The sequence below is a fragment of the Rhea americana genome, unplaced genomic scaffold (assembly GCF_003343005.1).
Source record: "Rhea americana isolate MKP2758 unplaced genomic scaffold, rheAme1 scaffold_34, whole genome shotgun sequence".
Taxonomy (NCBI): Eukaryota; Metazoa; Chordata; class Aves; order Rheiformes; family Rheidae; genus Rhea; species Rhea americana.
In genome coordinates this window covers 965,942-971,444 of record NW_028186468.1, presented here as the reverse complement: position 1 = coordinate 971,444, position 5,503 = coordinate 965,942, and positions in this window count along the sequence as shown.

The window sequence follows — 5,503 nt, the reverse complement described above, 5'->3', positions numbered from 1 at the left end:
TTTTTTTTTTTTTTTTTTTTTTTTTGGTTTCTTCAAACTGTTCCTGGTGAGAAACTGGCAGTTTTTTTTTTTTTTTTTTTGGTTTCTTCAAACTGTTCCTGGTGAGAAACTGGCAGTGGTGCAATTGTCCCAAATCACATGAAAGGATGTTGTCATCCCAAATGCAGTTTCTTCCAGTACATCTTCCAGTAGATGTATGTATTTATATTAGAAAGAGCTTATGCTTTGATTTTTGTAGTCTCATATCAAAATTTTTTATAAACCTCTCTCACACAAATAACCATTATCTCTTGGTTATACAAACTAGCTGTGGGATGGAATAGCCAGCATGAAGTGAAAATATGAGCAAGATGAATGTCAAGTTAACAGATGAAGAATGTTGTGAATATGCTAACTACATCATACTCTCATAATACATTTGTTGCAGCTCTCACTTGTGCAATAGAAAAGAGCATGTAGAGAAGATGGGGAGACCTGAGAAAATGAATTCTATAAGAAAACAAGGCAACATCTTTATCAGCGATCCAGTGTGGCAACATGTAATAAATACCCTTATCAGAGGCTTTAGCTACAGAATAGACTTTTACCCATCTATTAGGGTGGTCTGATGTATGATAGACAGTAAATTTAGTTTTGTTTCTTTGTTCATAGACTGAACTCCTCTGATTTAATGCCTTTTGGTATCTTATACAACTCTCACCACTTCTAAATTAGKTTAATAATAATGCATTCCTTCTCCAGTTAGTTAAAGTTATTGTCATCGTAGGAGGTGGGGAGGTCAGAGGGGTTGAGTTCAGAGAAGTTCAGTTGATATTGCATTTTTTTTATTAACTTTTCTTTGTATAGTTGGATGGAGGAGGTGAGTCTATTTCTTGCTGTTACAATGACAAACGTATGCATATTTAYGTTTTCATGCTTCCCAAGAGCAATAAAATGGTTGGATCTAGTTCTTGGTCTCAGTCTTTATCCTGAGTGAATGTGAGGAAAAAGGCAGGAGATGAACTTGATCAAGAGTTGAGCTTGCTCAAGAATAGATAAATGCAAGTCATGTATTCAGGAGAAAAATAATCAAAACCATCCTTGCATAATGCTGACCTTGCAACTGACAGTTATGCCTCAGGAAAGAGATCTTGGCAGTGTCTTTGACAGCTCTCTGAATGGATGGCTCAAGGTGGAGTATCCAGAAAAGCCAACAAAATGTTGGCCCATGTCAAGAGCAGAATGGAAAGAATTATTTCACTGTAATGTAAAACCTGCTGAGCCCATATCTTGAATGCTATGTGCAGTTTTACTGTCTGCATCTCAAGAAAAGGTAGCTGAGATGTGCTAAGGGAAGAAGTAACTGCATTCAGAGGAGAAATTAAAAAGTCTGGAATTTATTAGTTTTGAGAGGAGAAGCCTTTTTCTTTCCTTTTTTTTTTTTTTTTTTAAATCCATTTGGGTGTTTCTCACATTCTTGCATTATATAGGCAAAGATTACTGCTAGGAGTGATCAAAATAATGGGCTTTGTATGTGCATGTGAGGGTATGTGGAGATGGTGGAAGGAGCTCCCAAGGTTAAAGCCTATGATCCAAGTTCAAATTTGTAAAATATCTTCCTCTTAGAGGGAGAGATGATGTGAATTGCATGCAGTGCTTGAAGGATGCTATGCTCCCCATGCCTTTTGCAGCTTCTTCTGGAGGATTGTCCTTAAAAAAACAAACAAACAAAAGAAAGGAGGTCTTTGAAAGTTTTTGCATATTAGTAATGCAGTTGGGGTGTAGAATGAGATGATAATTAAGAAGAAAAAATATTGTCTGTATTGCAGCTGGGTGTGAGTCATCTGCAAATGGGATAATATGTCTATAGATAATTGATTGTGTGTATATTTAGCACTGTGTGAGAAATGGAGCTCAAGGGATAAGTTATGTGATTTGTCCCAAGTTGCAGAGCAGGCTGGTGGAAAAGTACTGAAAATATCTGAATGTTCTTGATCTGACCACTTACTAATATCAAGGCTTGCTGATGTGCGTCTCCCTGAGGTGAGACGTCGAAGAGCTCATGATCTTCGCCTGGCTTCTGAACCTCATCACTTTCTGTCTTCCGTGGGAAGAAGAATCTGACTTAATTTGTAGCAAAGGCGCTCTCCTCCCTGCAATACGCATACTCCTGTAACCACTAAACATCACTGCTGATTTCAGTTGCCAGGAGTGCTTCTGGTTTTAGTGAGATGTCTATGCTGTTTCAGTTTATAGGAAACAAGAGTGACCTCCACTGGCAGTCGGATTGGTAGAAACACAGAGGATATGCTTTTATCTGGTGCAGCTACACAAAGTTGTTTTAGGTTCAATGTACCTTTTGTTTTTACTCTAGATGAAAATCTATTTCCTAATACCTTTATATTGCAAGCAGTTTGAATATTATCCTTCTTTAAGCATGGTACCTCTCATGCAGTTTCATTATTAAAGTACCAAAGATATTTGTAATGAATACAAWTTTTCCATCTCCCTCCTACTAAATCTTTAGCACTGAAAGTCAAACAAATTTACAACAAAAGTTTGAGTGTTAAGAGTGCCTGTAATCAATTCCCTCTACAGGGCAAAAGTGGTGCTTTAAGTAAGTCCTGGACTAGGATGTATAAGAAATGGAAACTGTGACCACTATAAATGCTGTTTAGTTTGTTCATTTCTGTTTCAACTTTTCTTTGTTTTGGAGAACCTTTTCTTGTGTAGCATTCCTGATTTTCATCATCTTTAATTTCACAGCTAATTTTAAATACAATTAACTTGCATAGAATTTTTATAATGAAGAGTTTGAAGTTGGTGCAGGAGGTAAGAGTTCTGAAGGAAGACTGAACACGTCACATCATCAGTAACAGATTAATCTCTTGTGTCAGGTCTTTTTCTTCACATATTCATTTTTCTTTTTTTTCCCCTGAATCTTAAAACATTCTTCCTTCCTTGTTCAACATTTCACTTGCTTTTGTGTTTTTCTGAGCCTGGAACTCCTTTCTGAAATTGTTGTTATGCCTTCATGTCAAGTTCTTAATTTGTGATGAGACATGTATTTCCTGACTTCTAATGGAAAAGAAAACCTGAAGCTCTTGTAATATATATATTACATTTTATTTAAGCGTTTTGTCCATAGAGTCTAACTTTTTCTTCCCATTTAGCATCCTCCTTGTATCTGTTGCCCATTTTGGTCTACGTTAAGAAGGAAAGAAGGACACTCTTATATATCATTTTAAAGTTTATRGTATAAATAGCTCTGGAGTACAATTTGACCTTTAATGCAACTCTGAAACTTCTGTACTTAGCTGACCTTGTCTGTCCTCTTTTTGATTTAAGGCAGTTAGCCAGATTTTAGGTGTTGCTCTGGAAAAGAAGAAAAATGAAATGTTTCTTACTTTCCTTGCAATAAATAGTAAATGCAAGCGTAAACAAAATTCATGGCGTCTGCTGTCCACGAGACCAGACTCTTCCCCCTCCCACTGCCCATCCTTCTCCTTGCAATGAGCAAACTCAAACCAAAGATTTTAATTTTCCTCAAAACTCACGCTGGTGTSTTTGCTCAGGCCCTCTGTCTTCCTGTTTTGTGTTCTTATTTTGCTTTGTTCCAGTGAAGATCCTTCTTTCACATCGCTCAGACTCAGAAGCAGCTTTATATTTTTCTTTGTTTTGCCAATGYTTTGTTTCAGATGCTATTATTTTCTTTCTTATGAGAAAACATTGGGATTTCTTAGGGCAGTCTGAAATTAATGACATGCCCAGCAATTTGATTGAAGTTAATCCGTCGTATTACATTATTATTTTTGTATAATGRCTGTGTTGTCAGTATAGCTTTGAAAGAAAACAACAGCTAATGGTGTTAAATTACATACAGTTAAAAACCATTTATGTTATGTATCTAATTATYAATAGGCCTTGGTTTAAAATGACTGTCCCAAGAGCCCATGGGATTTAGAGAAACAGATCATGAATGTTTATTCTTTTTGCTTTGAGCTGTRCTCATTGCAGACATGTCTTTTCACTTTTTCAGCTTTCATGATATCTCTGTACCTAAGCTCTCCTACTATCGTTTTTGTGCTAGTATGTTCCACTTCTTGTATCTTTTGTTCAGCTGAAGTAACAATCTGTGCTGCCTGTAATGTTGCATGCTTTTGGAGGTGTAACAAAAAGGTAGTTTCTTCACTGTAGAAATACACTTTTAATGTAATGGAGTGTAAGTTGTRAGGCAGGTTAAATGGGGAGAAAGCTGAGGTGACCAGCTGTCAGCTGGGGTGCAAAGAATTACTATGAATTTTATTTTTTCTCATGGTTTTGCAGGGTAATTAGTTATGTGACATCCTCTTAGGACACAGAAACTAAAAAGATAAAAAGAAGCAACCCCCCCCCCTATGAAATAGTCAATAACTTTAATAACTGATAACAACTACTTCTTGCATGTGTGAGCAAGAGAGGTCTCTGGAAGTGCCGTCTGTCCCTGCATGATAGTGTAAATAGCTTCAGCACAGCTTGCCTGCTTGAACTTAATGTACGGAGGCATGGGTTTTGCCCTCTGCTAGTTATTGCCTGCCTTCTAATTTGTTCCAGCTGATTACAGAATAGCAAAAGAGTGAAAACATCTGAATCCTCTCCTGTGTTGCTGCTACCATTTTCAGGATTCTTACACTTACGTGCAAGTTTTTAACCTGCCAGCAGAGTAACCGWTTCAGTTGTTCATCTCTTTTGCAGTCTTAGTGCATTTATTCTACTGGTGCCGGTTATTGAAGCATGCGAGTGGGTGTTTATGTGTGAGTGGGCACGGAGCAACGTTTGGAAGACAGTTCCTGCTTCACTGTAGTATCTCAAAAGGGGAAGTGGAGTTCCTGACRAAGGTCGTTTGCTGTTGCTGTCCTCTGCACTCTCTTTCTTGTCTCTTGTGCAGCCTGAAGATTGTGAAAAGTTGGGCTTTACTGTCTTGCAGAATATTTATGTACCTGTGTGGATCTCTACCACCAAAGTGACCAAAACATAGTGTTATYAGAGCAACATGTCATTGATAAAAAAGCAAGGTCCCCTTAGGTCTGGGTAACCCTTTCTGCAGTAGCAGAAATATACTTGGTGAGGGGCACTGGAGACTACTGGGATCACAGAATCGGAGTCGTTGAGGCTGGCAGGGACTGCTGGAGATCATCCAGTCCAACCCCCTGCTCCAGCAGGGCCACCTAGAGTGTGTTAGATGGGATCACGTCCAGGAAGCTTTAGGAGTATCTCCAATACTCAACCTCAAACAAGTAGCAATTAATAAAATGGCTGAAAATTTAGTTTGTTTTCAGGCTTCTGTTAAAATTCTGACAATCCTAATGAGTTGAATAAAATCAGAAGATGGACAAATACGCAGTTCTTTATGTTCAAGGTTGAGGACAAATCTACTGTTATCTATAAAAGAATGCTTGTTAGATGATAGGAGTTAAAATTTAATATAGAATTTTGTTTAAAGTTATTATATGCTAAAGTTCTGCTGGATCAGAAGCATAAGGAG